Raw genomic sequence first — 16196 nt, 5'->3', positions numbered from 1 at the left:
TTCACCTAATTCATATTTCTGAGTAGGCATGTTACGTGTTTGTTTTTTAATTGTAAGGTCGTGAACACACTGAGAACACTGAGAAGAGAATAAGTAAGGCTGACGAGGGTGTGATTGTGTACATAAATCAAGAATGTGTTCAGTTTCGTTTTATGTTGATTGTTTGTTTGTTGTTTGTTGTTTGTTGTTTAACGCCGCACTCATGCAGCAATATTCAGCCATCAAAAGTCAATCAAGTATATATTCTAAGTCTTACAGATTTAACACCGTTATTGCAAAATGTATGGTATTATGTATAAAATTAATACACCTTTATCAAGCTAAGTCTTAATGGTATCAACTGAAGACAGTTAATTAATGAAGTAATTGGTAAGTCTTACAGATTTAATACCACTGTTGCAAAACGTATGAAAATGAAATACACGTTAAACAAAACCAATAGAACTGCGCCTTGGAGTAGTGTTGTACAGTGAATGAAGCTACGTAAAATATTCACAGTGGTTGCGTTTGGACGATTGACCCTCTGTTTTCATGGCAAAGTATTTACATACGACTGAAACAAATGGTGTTGACAGTTTTCTTACTTCGCGCTATTATCTAGAAGGGCGTCGCAGTTGGCATAATATGTGATTTGCCATGAGCATCATGATGTATGTTGAACCTTCTAGAAGTGTTTACAAACATTTGTTACTAAAACGTATCACCAAAACCCAAAGTAGTTCTTTAGGTGTCTGGCATTTCTCCTCAAAATATGTTCTAAGTAGCATTGTGCTAAAAGGTAAGCTATAAATGTTTATGATAGATATGTCTTTGTTATCTGAAACGAAATCGATTTCATTTTCGAAACCTTGTGTAAGACATTTGAATTGAATCAGCGTATGAATACAATAACAAGGGTCATCGGGTAATATTTCAAAATGGTGGACAGGATGATACTACTTGGCCTGGCGTCAAGATGATTGGAGACGGTGTTTACGTAATTGCGTAGTGTTTGTTGTGTCTGTGAATTACAAGTCGTATTCGTGAAGCTTAAAGATTGTTCACGGACATAATTTGTGGTGTATAAAAGGTAAGTTCACCATTGTGGTCATGCACAGTATTTTTACCACGTTCATACACATCGATCCAACCCACAGACTGTAAATACCCTCGCAGTTTTAGACCACATAATCACACTTGAATCACGCGAATGTGTTTGTGTCTGGTGACAGATAAGTCATAGGGACTCCTGATTGCATTCGCACAGTGATAACTGAATGATAGCAAATATGCACCGTCGATGTGTCATTTGAATTGGGGAAAAAAACCTCACATGTTCGAGTCGGGCAATCCATTGAGCAGGTGCGTGTTTTGTAAACATTGTTTATACACCGGCTTTACTTAATCCTATATCCGAGATTATGCCTGATTGATCTGCAGGTATCCTAGATGTGGGCTTATCATCGTGATTATTGGAGTGTTTTGGGCATGTTTAGTATCTGGAAATGTTCCAAACTAAACGTAACTATGAGTGTAGCCTCAGTTCAGAGATCAGCCTATTAGGCTAGCCTACTCTCAACATGTTTGTTATCTACAGGATCTAATGAATTGTTTTGTAATTGATTACAAAATATGAACATCACAATGTAAGATTTAAACCAGCACATTTTGCCATCAGACCATACACATGATATGTGATTCCTAAATATAATTTTATCATGTTTTTAGGAATCAGATATATTAAAGTCTAGGCCTTTTAGTTCATGTAGTTGGCTGTAGGTGAATTTGTAACCAAACCAGTTCGTAGCCACTCCCAACTCATACACAAAGTTCACTGTGAACTCATAGACAAATATAAGAACTGAATAATGAATTTTTACCGATGATATATACATTATGTATTAAATGTACGTATTACAAATCTTAAAAATTAAATGAAAATAAATATTTGCTGTATTATGACCTGGTGTGACATGAGTTCTGGTGTGACATGCAAGTTCTAGCTGCCAGTCATCTTTTATAGAGATACTATAGATGCTGAAGCCCTAATCGCCTCACATGTCTGCATGTCTGGCTTGGATCTATGGGTAATCCAATACTCCCCTCAACAATGCTCAACTTTCCTTCTTGGATATACTTGCCTGTAAATAAAATAGAAATATGATAATCCACCCCACTCATAAATTGTCCTCGGCTTGGATGTAGTTACCTGATGATTTATTTACAATAGTAGTTACTATGAATCCTGCAAATCCTATCATAACAAAATAATAATTAAATAAAATAGTAATTATTATCATTCAATTCCAGTATAAAAAATGTGTCTACAAATTCAGTCCCGTTTGTCTACGAATTCACAGTAAATTGTGTCTACAAGTTGGAAGTGGTCATGAATTCAACATTTCCTTTCTACATGTAGTTGAGTGTAGTCAACTTGCATGACTAGGTCTATGGATATCATAACTTTTTGCTCAAAATTGCACCCTCAGCGTGGTAAGTGTCATTGTTTGATAATTTATGGAATCTCCATTTTCTTGTGTTGAGCAATCATTAAATGTCCAAACCTAGAGTTTTCACTGTAAATGGTTTTTCGGAATGTGTGCAGCAGTGCAATCAATGATGGGACGAATTCTTTAAATTTACATATGTGATAATTGCCACTGTCTGTAGAAATCATTGTCCTTGTTTCAATAGCATTTTGCAGAATGTTTTTGGCTGAAAACAGATCTGTGGTTTTAGTGCACCGAGAAGCACAAACTTATCTTACATGTCACAGTGTAACAGAATAAGGACGAGGCACAGTTACATTTTGACTTCAGAAGTCAGATATGCTTTATTTACAATCAGTGCAATATTTCTTTATTTTGATGAAGTAAAATTTGGTGTCAATTAATGTCATTTTTTAACTGTTTTGGGCTTTATGTACCTTGTTTACCAGTGTACCACAATCTGTATCATGTGAAAGTAAAGACCTTTGCTAAGCACGAAAGGACAGTCACTTTGAAAGGCAACAACCCTTTACCCATCACTGTCAGCATATGTGAAAGAAAAGTAATAGCTCTGAGTGTCTCTTTACATGATGGTTGTTTAACACCACACTCAGAAATGTCTCAATCCTATGACGATGGTCATCAATCCAGTGATTGGCATAAAGATTACATTAATATCATTTTCAAAACCAAATACATATTTGAAACAACTGTATGTTTTAGAGCAGCTATAGAAATTGAACCATGCCAGCCTTGCTTGAAGGATGCTTTCAGACATGGCATGAATTCTGACAGAAAAAGTTGTACATGAGCTATACCTTGAGTACTCCAAATGACCAAATCCCAATTTACACATCAGGATATGTAATTTTGACACCCAATTATATTTCCCCCTACAGATGAGCACGTCCAGTAATTTGAACCAATAAAGATTATTATTTTTTTTTAGATCTGGTAATTCTCTTGGACATTGACTGATCATGGTGATTGTCATCCAAAATGTCTTAAGATATTTTTCAAATGAGGTATTGATATAGGCAGACAGAACATGAAGAACATCCTATTGAACAGTAATAAAAATCATGAAAATGTTCAAAATATCCCATCTGCTTAAGACCACACCTGCATGGAGAATGGAAGGCCTGTGGTTCGATCCCCTGGTCGCGTCATACCAAAACACATTAAGTTGGTACTTGTTTCCCTGCTGGGCTCTGGTCTGCTCGGAGTCAGTATACATGTACTGTGTCTGAGTGGGATATTCATGTTAAACTGCGGCATGGTATGTAAGTGGACTAGCGCTATAAAACCGACAAAAATCTGGATGTACGATTAGCCACATATAGCCGACATGTCACTATAGACACATAGAAGTGCAATATTCTTGAACATGACAAGAAACCCCTTTCACTTCACCTCACACCTGCCTAAAGATATTCTTTTTGCTTTTATGGCTATATCTGAACTTTCAATATACAGATGAGAAGATAAGTCCTGTTAGGTTTTACTTGTACATGTATACTGTTGACTTTACATTATCATGATTATCAGTTATTTTCATGTAATTACAGAATACATGGTAAAGATGTGGGAATTCAACAATGCTTTCTTCTTTCCATAACAAAGAAAGTCTGAGCTCTATATTTTTTTAACACACAAGTGTTGCTAAGAGATAACCTTCCCAGACATATTGGAGGAACTTATGTGCTGGTTTGTGATAGACACCTAGATACCAGGCACCTCCATTAACCTCAGTGCATGCTACTGTTCTTGTACTGTTATCATAACAACTTTTTATATACATTCATGTTCAACAGATTAAGCCCATTGCACTGAAAGGAAATGTTGTGCTCTGAGCATTGTCCTAAACCAGTATTTATTGTTACAGAACCTATACACATCTGATATCTTAGAGTTAGGGTTACCAGTAGCACGGATAAAGCACAGGGGTTGAAAAAAATGTTTTGACAATTTCATGCTCATATGGTAACATCGGTAATGGCTATTGCAGTATATCTTAGCTGTTTTTTGCCTCAGTGCACTAATGAATAGGTTGGGTACTTTAGACATGTTGGTTCTGTAGCCTGTTAGGCAGCAGGCATGTGGAAGATGTTTACAGGAACAGTTGCCATGGTGACGGAGGTGTTTACTCATAAACACTTGTTTGCAGGGAAATATTTGTATGTGAGAAGCACATCCTAAATGTTGTTGTATGAGGTAAATACTCGACTTGTCCAAAGGTTATTTACTCAAATTGAAGTGAGTTCATGTGCTCATCTTCTCATCATGATTATTATTAATATTAACCACACGTTGAAAAAAGAATAATTCTGTTCTGTCATTGCTGCTTGGTAGTATACTATGTGTTTATGGGAACCACTGTATATATGTCATAATGATATCTATATCATTGTATATTTCCATGATCAAATATTATAGCAAGGAATTATGGAAATTGAAACGTCTGTTTGCCAAAGCTCATATTTTGTGCCCTAGCAATGGAGACAATATTGCCCTTTTTTACCTTGGAATATATTTAGCATGTATCATGTGTATTTTCATATGTTGTTTGCTCGTGTTGCCATGGCTGAAAAATAACATCACATCACATCTCTTTTCTAACAAATCTTTACTTAAATTTCCCTACCAAGTTGCTGTGAAGATAGCACCAGTTGTGAGGTGATAGCCTAATTGAATGATCCACTTGATGACAGTTCTCTGGTTAAGGTGATTAAAGTGAGCTGTCTGGTCAAGTCTGCACACTTATCAAACAAGAAAAGTGAGATTCTTTCCATTAATGATTACCCTTGGCTAAGATGTGGTTAACTGGAGCAGTCTGGAGCTGAGGATTGTCAGATTGATTCCGTCAAACACAGGAATGTAGGAAGAGATACAGACGATGTGTACGTCGACCTTGTCAGGTAAATAATTCTTGGATGTCACTTGACGATGCCCCTAGGTGAGGGGCTTATGGCATGTGTCACTGGTCAGGTATGTTTGTGTTACACTTGGGGACCACTCATTGATGATTCTTGAGTCCAGGTAATGCATGTGTATCAGGTGACACGACCGATAGTTGGTGCAGGTTATGGGAGGTATTCCATGTCATTGTCTTTTGGATTAGCACAGATCTCGACAGGATTAAATGTGTATCTCGTTTCATGATTCATTTGACACAATATGGATAAAACAAACCCCAGGTCATGTCTTTAACTGTCCAGTAAATGGGAGACGTAATATGGGATGGACTTCAGCATGTTCAGACACACTAGGCACAATGGAAGTTCAGAGTTGGTGATAATTCATGTTATTAGATGAATATGATCAAAGAGGCTATTGGATCATCTTGTTGTTATGCAGTGTGATGCATGTCAGAAAGTGTAAGGACTGTCACTATTTGATAGTCATGTTGAGGATGCGGTTAAAAATATGTTTGAAGACAGGGGGAAAAGCAGGGTTAAAAATTATCCCTAGTCCTATAGTCCTTACCAAACTGCTCAATAGTTAAGGTATCATAAGGACTAGTAGAAATATGCCATTTTTAAGTGTTTTGCTATTTGTTATCATTATGCATGTTATAAGGACTAAAAATGTTAGTTTCTACTGCTGAAAAGGGTTTTGAGACATACCCCACCCCTTCTCCAAACCGCAGATAGCAGCAACATTACTGATGCATCATTTATTAGCCGATAATCACTCACTCTCATCACCCTAAAACGTAATTGTAAAATTTTGGCATCCCCAAGGAGACTTTCAGGAAAGGCAGAATTGCATTAATGACTTCAAAACGTAGCAGAATAATGTATGTACCTGATGGAGCGCACTGACACCATGCATGGAAGGTTTCTGAACTGGTATCTTTTCATTTCATCTACAAATTCAATAGTGATGCTGTTCTTTTATAGTGTAAACATGGCAATTGGAACTGTAGTTTATTGGCTTGAATTGCAAAAAGGTTGATTTCGTTGGCCGAAATATTTGCAGACCTGTTAACCCCCACCCCCAAAGTAAGATTTTTAGCTAACATCAAACTGCTGCTAAAAGGATTCTAAAAATAATTTAATTTGATGAAAGTGTTTTCGGAAATGTTTCAGTATGTTCAGTTAAGCCTTGATGAATGAGCTTGGTGAGTCTGGAAGTTAACGAGTTGATGACTGCAGGACATGCACCCAGTCACCACGACTTACACAATGATCAGAACCAGGGCTGAAAGAAGGATGTGTCATGACAGTAAGAAACCAAACTAGAAAACAAATTTACAGAAGTTTTCCACACGTTCCATGTTGTTTTGGTTTCATCATGATCACGTTAGCATGGTAAGCACAAACCGGGAAAGTAGTCAAGTGGTCATGCGTCGGTGTTGATGATATGGACATGTACTTCTGTCACCCAGCTCCGTGTGTTGTGGCAAGCTTGTAGCTGCATCCAACAACAGCCAACAGCTGGATGGAGCAAACAATTATGCATGCTTATCATGCATACAAGTCGGCTATGATGCTTTTAATGTGGTTTACCATGCACTGAATAAAGGTGATTTGAAGCGCAGTAGCACGTTGAAAGAAGCTGATGTATTAACATGATTAAGCTCTGTAGTGCAGTGTACACGGTTAGAAATTAACGCCAGCCAGCTAGCCTGGGGCTAGTACAAATTCCTGTGGGCTAGTACAAGTTTCCAAATTTCTCCATTGCTTTAACATTACAATGGTATTTTAGCTTTACCCTGGCTTGTAAAGCTTTTCAGTTTAGTTGTAACCCTGGTGTAGAGTTCTGGAACTGGTAGCTTCAGTTTAGGATAATTAATCATAACACAGAGCTCCAGATAAGCTTTTGGTGTTGTGGGTATTTTACCCATGCATTTTAAAATCATTGGGTATCAGTAATTCTATCTGGGTATTCAAATTTCTGTTACCCACTAGTTTTTACATATGTGGGTATTTAAGTTAAATATTTAAAAACACTATTCATCTAGTCCCTGCAAACTGGTGTCGTGTGGGTTCGAGAGCTTATAGGACTAAAAAATACCACGATACTTCCACAAGAAAGTGTGATGGCAAATGATCGTGATGTAACTGTCATCGTGGTGTTTGGCAAGGTTGACGGAATGCCCGTTTATAATTTCAAAATAAGTTGCTGATTAGCTAATCGTATACTCAGGGTTACTTCACAATATTTTGATGATACGCACAAGTTTTATATTTGTAGCTTATCTGTAATGTTCGTTGCGTATTTGATACGCTTGGATTTTATTTTACTGCATATTTCCGCATTTCTGATGCATATTTTACGCAGATACGCAGCTTATCTGAAGCTCTGATAACAATTAACTATGCTACTCAGCTCTTGATGGTATTATCATCTATCATTCTATCTAAATATACACGACTTACGGGAATCTGTTTTGTGTATCATGGAAAGACAAAAATACCCCTATTACAAGTGGAGTAGTATATATTTCCATGATGTTGATGATGGGTGGCATGATAACAGGGACGTCAGTTGTCCTTAAAGAACCAGAGGCAGAACTTGAGGGGATTGAGGGATTATTGGTATAGTATTTGAATCTGGGGGTGCTTCAATTTGTACCCTTGTACCCCAGGTATGACATGGTCCCCTTGACTTAGCGGTACATTCTTTATGTGACACTAATAACCATGGCAGCAGTGGCAGGATAGGATGTAGTGTTACCTTTATGAATGTATAGCATTTTTCCAGCTATATTATGTTGGCCTGAAATAATTAAATCATGACCAGACACATCATTGATTGATATTCTGTGCAGTGTCCCATACATCAATGTATGAAGACACGCAATCAACCAAGCCACCAGGTCTGACCATCTCTTTCTGATAGTATTGGTCGCTTCACGACAAGCATAGGGTGCTGGGACCTAGTCTTACCTGATCTAGCCATAGGGTGCTAGGGACCTCGTCTTTCCTGATATCCCCATAGGGTGCTGGGGACCTCGTCTTACCTGATCTCCCCATAGGGTGCAAGGGACCTCGTTTTCCCTGATCTCCCCATAGGGTGCTGGGAACCTAGTCTGGCTGAACTCCCCACAGGGTGCTGGGGACCTCGTCTTACCTGATCTCCCCATAGGGTGCAAGGGACCTCGTTTTCCCTGATATCCCCGATATCCCCATAGGGTGCTAGGGACCTCGTCTTACCTGATCTAGCCATAGGGTGCGAGGGACCTCGTCTTACCTGATCTCCCCATAGGGTGCTAGGGACTTCGTCTTACCTGATCTCCCCATAGGGTGCTAGGGACCTTGTCTTACCTGATCTAGCCATAGGGTGCTAGGGACCTTGTCTTACCTGATCTAGCCATAGGGTGCGAGGGACCTCGTTTTCCCTGATCTCCCCATAGGGTGCTGGGAACCTAGTCTGGCTGAACTCCCCACAGGGTGCTGGGAACCTAGTCTGGCTGAACTCCCCACAGGGTACTTGGGACCTCGTCTTACTTGATCTCCCCAAAGGGTGCTAGGGACCTAGTCTGGCTGAATTCCCCACATGGTGCTGGGGACCTAGTCTGGCTGAACTCCCCTGGCTGAACTCCCCACAGGGTGCTGAGGACCTAGTCTTACCTGATCTCCCCACAGGGTGCTGGGGACCTAGTCTTACCTGAACTCCCCATAGGGTGCGAGGGACCTCGTCTTACCTGAACTCCCCACAGGGTGCTGAGGACCTAGTCTTACCTGATCTCCCCATAGGATGCTGGGGACCTCAGTTAGTCTGGCTGAACTCACCATAGGGTAGATAATGATTTTTAGAAGATGTCAGACAATAATGAAGTGCCCCTATGACCCCTGTGAAATCAAATCTACATTTATGCCACTTTTGCCAGATGAGAATTCTACTATATGTTCAAGTGCAGTGTGAGGCAGGGAGGGGCTGTTTCCTTCTCTTCCATGTTCTCTACAGGAGGTGGTGAGTGATATTCCCTAGCCAGATACTCCTATATACATGGTATACATGAACCGAGTGTTGTGTGCAGCCACAGTGATGTTACTCAGGGAAATACAGTCCTTTGTAATCCAGATATTCACTATGCATGAACCTATCATAATAACCTTCCAGGTATTCTGTAACCCGCATATTCACTCAGACTATTATGTATGATAATGCTGTTATATGCAGGGTATTGACCTAGTTGACTCACACCGTAATGATTCACTCAACATATCAATGATTGCCAGACAGCAAGGATCAATATATGATGCATTTATTCTTTGGAGATAGTGACAAAGCTGTAAAAACCCATTGTGTTCTATGTTATTAATTGATAACTCAGGATAGACAGAATCTTCAAAGAAATTCTGTTGAATGGTGACACGTTACCCAGTGACTACTTACGAGGCTGTATTATTCATCAAAGCGTATCTTGATATCCTATCTCCTGAAGTAGTTGTAGATATACTTCTGAATGAAATACACAAAGGTTTTCACTGTAAGGAATTTCATACAGCAGTATATATACCTGCATTGCTTGATTGTACATGGTGTAGGTGTACATGGTATATTGGATGGGATCGGTTCGTGGACTTCGGTATGTTGAGGGATGTTACTCTTCTGCACTCATGACAATATAAGAGACGCCGGGATCACTTCTCTCTCCACTCCTCCTCGTATTGTGGGAGTGAGGTCATGTGTGGGATTGTGGCCTGGCTGACACATTCTTCTCCACCAATTTCATGACAACCATTAGGTGAAAGTGGGGCAAGAGTACTCATAGATTGACCCAGAGCCTAACACTCAGGTGCCGAATGGCCTTGTGGATGTGTGGAATTTGAGGGGGAGGTTCTGTCTGGATAGTTCATATTGTCTGTGACATTGATAGGATCATTGATTACCGGTGCACTTTGTAGTAGGACCTGGACTGTGTACACAGGGTCTAGGAGTTTACCTGGGTCGTCAAGTTGAGGACATACTCAGGTGAGCTTAAACGATGGAGTGTAAATAGTCTTGCTGTGGCAGTATGTCTACAGGCTTGTGACATGAGCATATTTTGACACCAACATGCTGATTTTAGTGTGGGAAGGATGATTAATGGAATACATCAAGTTTTGATTTGATTTGTAGCGTAGGTTGACATACACAATGACACGTTACCTATTGATTAATTCCCACAGAATTGTGTCTGTGCACTGTAAATATCTGTGCATCACAGCACTGTTGCCTTTTTCACCTGTAGGACCAAAATAATGTTTGTGGCATGAGGGCAGTGTAGGTGATGGATGCAAGAGCAAGACAGATTGACCATCCTTACCCTGATTGCTTGACATTCCGTACCATGATACGTCTCGTATTGTCACCTCACTATTTTTGTAATTATCATATCGTGAGTTTGTGTATCCTGTTGGGATATTTTACATTTTTGCCATGTCCTTGACTTATCTGATTAATAAGTGATGACTTACTATGATTTACAGACCATATTTGTTTTGTTTTGTGGGCATAGATCATGAAGATGCACGCCCTTTAGCATGTTTAGATTAATTATTTAAAATAATTGATTTTTGAAACTTTGCCCATAAATATATAGTATAATTAGATATCAAGTACTGTATGTCATGTATATTATTTATGAAGGTTTTTTGAAGGGAGACAGTGAAGTGATAAATCAGTGACAGAAAAATCTATGAACTCAACATCAGCTTGCTTTTTTTTAGTCTATGTCTTACAAGATATGTATAGAATGACTTATACTTGTATGACTTATATGTGTGATTGAAAATCTAACTCTTTTGGCATCATGAATTATAAGAGAGCCACACATTGCCTAGTATCCATGATACCGACAGTGACGAATATCAGATGTCATGTTTAGCATGATATGTCCTGGTATGGTGATTTAGCCCGCCACATTGTATAGATCAGCTATAGCCGCCAGCCATAGTCAGTAGGACTCATCTCAACAGAATCATATTACCATGACCAATTTCAGTCACAAGTAAACAAATATGGGTGAATCATCCTGATCATCTACACATTTTAGTTTGAGTACACCTGAAATCACCTGTGCCATAAGAGGTTAGTCACCACTCTGCATTTACATAGCACTGTAGCATACATATGAGGACATCACTTTATTCAGGGCCAAAGAGAAGAGTTCATGATATCTGTGGTTGTCATTATTGTGTATCTGTTAAATTGTCTTTGGTAATAAAATGAGAGAAAATGAAGTGTAATGTAAATGAAAAACTAGTGTAGACATGGAAGATACAGATTTTCCTGTCCAAGGTAAAACAAATTAGAACCTATACCTGATACATGCTATAAGCTGTTATATTTTAAAATTGTAGCAAAACAAATGTGAACATTTTTACAGTATTGTAGAATATACACATGATCATGATGATATTTTGTGGTTTACTGCATGCATTGAGAATCATGGTTTATGATGCATGCATGTAGTATTGTGTTACATAGTGCATACATGTATGGAGTATTGCGGTACATAGTGCATACATGCATGGAGTATTGTTGTATATAGTGCATACATGTATGGAGTATTGTGGTACATAATGCATACATGCATCGAGTATTGTGGTACATAGTGCATACATGCAAGTAGTATTGTGGTACATAGTGCATACATGCATGAAGTAATTGTGGTACATAGTGCATACATGTATGGAGTATTGTGTTACATAATGCATACATGCATGGAGTATTGTGGTACATAGTGCTTACTTGTATGGAATATTGTGGTATGTAGTGCATACATGCATCGAATATTGTGGTATATAGTACTTACATGTATGGAGTATTGTGGTACATAGTGCTTACATGTATGGAGTATTGTGGTACATAGTGCATACATGCATGTAGTATTGTGGTACAAAGTGCATACACACATAAAGTAATTGTGGTACATAGTGCTTACATGTATGGAATATCGTGGTACATAGTGCATACATGCATCGAGTATTGTGGTACATAGTGTGTGTATGGACTAATATGGTTCATATTGCCTTACATACATGAATGATTACAGTGAGAGAGAAACTAACAATTTTGATCCACAAGTCCTTTTAATTATAACATATAGAAAAACCCTTAAAAATAACAAATATCTACTAGTCCTTCTGATACTTTTACTATTTGGCAGTTTGGGAAGGACTATGGACATGATGGAACTAGTACCCATTTCTATCACTGGATTATGGTTTATATGTTATACATGTATCATGGGTTATATGTTATACATGTATCATGGGTTATAATGCAGGATTTTTATGCATTATAATGCAGGGTCAGTATAATGGGTAATCATGAATTGTGTATTCTGGGTTATAATGCAAGGAGTATTCTGGGTTATGATGCATGGGCTATTATGAGTTTAATGCATGCATCATATAACTGGGGTGGTCGGGTAGCCTAGTGGTTAAAGCGTTTGCTTGTCACCAGCCTCGTTGCAGACTGGGCAGTATTGTTCGGAAGTCTCTGGGCAGTCTGGGCAGTTCAAAACCCTCAAGGATAACATACGTAAGTACAGTAGGTCATGAGGTGTGGAAGGAGTCAGCGGAATATACCTGTAATGAGTAGGAGGGGTGGAGTGCTAGCCTAGAGGTTAAAGTGTTCGCTCATCATGCTGAAGACCCAGGTTCGATTCCCGACATAGGTACAATGTGTGAAGCCCATTTCTGGTGTCCCCCGCCGTGATATTGCTGGAATATTGCTAAAAGCGGCGTAAAACCATACTCACTCACTCTTCATATAATGTCTTGCTGGATGTGACTGTACTCTCATATTGTTGTGTATTGTCAAGCTGTTCTACCTACCTGTCTTCTGATAACAAGATTGACATGTGAGAGGGATGAATCATAGCTGTTAAACATGCCTGTTCATGCAGAATACAAAGATGATTCAACATTTATTGTGTATCAAGGACAGAGTTGCAAACTGACATTGAACAACAACCTGGTGTTTTGACAACTATGAAATGATGGAAGATGCCGATCCTTGTTCTTGACATGGTAGATGTTTGACAGTATCTGTATCACAAGAGAAAAGCACACACTAATGCTTGTCTTGTTATACAGTGTGAGAGCTTTGTGCCTCAGCAGTGATCATCAAGTGTATAACAAGAGACCCAACATAGACATATTTAATCAAATGTATAACGTCTTCAGAGGGGAAAATAATGGGCACTTATCCACTCACCAAAACAATTTACCAAGTATTAATGGCGTGCTATATCATGTTTAAATATGTCTCTTCTTTAATAGTTTCCCTGTATGGAGTCACCACTGGGGCAGGGAGAAATGAGCTCTTGTACCTGAAATGACCTGAAACTAGGGCTGGGACGATTTACTACCTGGGTACCCACTACCCTATGACTCGACCCTACCTGGATACCCGCTGTAGATATCTAGAGATAGGTACTAACTGTCCCATTTGGAAAAGTTTGACCATAGCCCTGGCAAAATGTATTTAGATACATGTATAAAGTGATCTAGTCATGCATACACTGATGTTTACTACATGAAGTTCATGCATCTTAATTCAAATATATAAAAGTCAGAAGGAATGGATGCATAGTCAGAAAGAAATGGGAACATTAGTGACTTGTTGTGTAACCATAGAGTTTTAGATACTTTTTGTCATTAAACAATATATTACGTGACTAACCGTGGGTCCGGGTAGTCCTGTGGGTACCCGGGTCATACTCAGAACCCACTCGACCCGGGTACCCGAGTTACCCATCCCATCCCTACCTGATACCATTTAAAATACAATGAGGAAATGGTGATATTTAGCATTTATGTCCTCATACCTCCTGGAGATTCTCAGGGTAGCTTCCCTAGCTTCCCTGTAAATTATGATGTTTGTAACAATCATTTTATGTGGATCAGGTTGTCAGACTGATTTTGCTGGCACAGTGGCGTGCCCTGATGACGTGGATCGTGGATCGCTGCTCTTGCTTGTGCTCAGTGTTGCCTGATCTACTTGTGAATGTTTCCAGGTGGTCGTGATATTGGTGGGATATTGCTAACTGCAGCATTGAACAACAGTCATTCATATATTTTATTCTATATAATATTTGGTATTGATATGGTATCTCATGATACTTGCATCATGGCAAAGGTATTGTGATGCATCGACACCTTGATGCATTGTTGGCAGCCCTAAGCATGTGATACATGCTAAGCATCAGTGTCACTTCACCCTTCTGCTTCAAATTGTTACTGACTTTGAAGCTGTTCAGTTATTACGGCAGAGTATTGTTTAAATGATTCATGAGCAATTCCAGCCTTATAGAAACATGATATTTTATCTCCATCATCTTGATGCATAGCTGCAACACCTGTAGAATAAATAGCGTGACACCAAGCAGACTTTGTGAAAGGGATAACAAACAAGTTGAACATGGCAAGATACTGAATTTATTGACTGCTGGACCCATGAAGATCCGGGGTAGAATAGGTCTTCAGCAACCCATGCTTGCTGTAAAAGGCGACTATGCTTGTCGTAAGAGGTGACTAACGGGATTGGGTGGTCAGGCTTGCTTACTTGGTTGATGCATGTCATCGTATCCATATTGCATGGATCTATGCTCATGATGTCAATCACTGGATTGTCTGCCCGTGACTCGAATCTTTACAGAATGCTGTCCTATAGCTTGAATATTGCTGAGTGTGGCGTAAAACAACAAACAAAACGAACAAAACAAACAACATAGTGTTTGACTAATGCCAGTACCTAAGCCAGTAGAGTTCTATGTAGCAATACGCAAGGCTAGTTCATGACACTAGTCATCCCGAGCATGCTCAGTGAAGAAATAGGTGCGTAGGAGTTATATTATCATTCAGTTTCTGTATTGATCTTGGTTGATTGATTTCCATGGTTTACCGTGAGAGAACTCCCATTGCACTCATTTCATTGATTACTATCCCATTAATTTGTGTAGTGTTTATGTTCACAGCGAATATCAATCATAATGGTGACTCTGCTGTAGAAATAGACTGCTGTTTGAGGAAATACCTGGAAATGAAACGACCGATTTTGCCATGATGTAATTCCCTTCATGTGTGAAGAGTCATTTCTTTGCAGAAGGGAGTTTGCTTTTATGGCATGAAGCATCGTTTTGCAGCAAACTGGAAACTAGGAACTATCTACCAATAGGATGATATCTGTGTACCAGGAAGCATGGACATATATATCATGTTGAAGGGAACAAGGGCTGTTGACATTTCTGTATTGTGTTGTCATTCTGTGGAAGACATGGACAAATCTATCTTGTAAAAAGGTCATATTAGGTTAGCATGGGGGAATATTCTCCAGTTATTCTTCATCATTGCCATGATTACCATGATTACACCACAGATGACATGCAGAAGGCTGTGTTAAACCTTATTTGCTCGCTGACTTTGACGGTGTGCATGGTGCAGGGTTCAATCTTGGGGACTTGATACAACTGGCACCAGGTGTGTGTTGACATGTAAACCTTGTTGCACCAGACAAAACCAGGTTGCTCCACCTGTAAATTTATCAAAGCTGAAACATGCACATAATCTTGAAGTACCCACACTTTGATGACGTAAAGCCCAAAAATGAAAGACAAATTACGCATAAGAAATGGATTATTGACTTTGCATGGATTGATAAATAAGCTTACAGAGGTATTGAATGTGTTCAAATATTAATATGTGGATGTTAGAAAAAAAATTGATTTTCTTTTTACATGCACTTTGTGCATGTAGACGTAAATATTTGGTTGTGTTTTTCACT

General features: G+C 39.0%; 1 protein-coding gene across 5 annotated transcripts in view; it reads left to right on the top strand.

The window, feature by feature from the left end:
* Nucleotides 1-723: 723 nt before the first annotated feature.
* Nucleotides 724-16196, top strand: part of LOC124136659 (C-myc promoter-binding protein-like) — an 85222-nt gene continuing 69749 nt past the window's right edge. For 3 of the 5 annotated variants that reach the window (XM_048402776.1, XM_048402812.1, XM_048402681.1), the window contains exon 1: nt 890-1069. The gene's annotated coding sequence lies outside the window, so the exon portion shown is untranslated. Of the gene's footprint in view, nt 779-889; nt 1070-9957; nt 10395-16196 lie in introns of those variants that run through there. The other 2 variants (XM_048402734.1, XM_048402705.1) reach the window with 2 other exon arrangements.

The sequence above is a fragment of the Haliotis rufescens genome, unplaced genomic scaffold (assembly GCF_023055435.1).
Source record: "Haliotis rufescens isolate VD_foot unplaced genomic scaffold, xgHalRufe1.0.p SCAF_1, whole genome shotgun sequence".
Lineage (NCBI taxonomy): Eukaryota > Metazoa > Mollusca > Gastropoda > Lepetellida > Haliotidae > Haliotis > Haliotis rufescens.
Note: the sequence above shows the minus strand (reverse complement) of the source record. Positions and strands in the feature narration are given on the sequence as shown.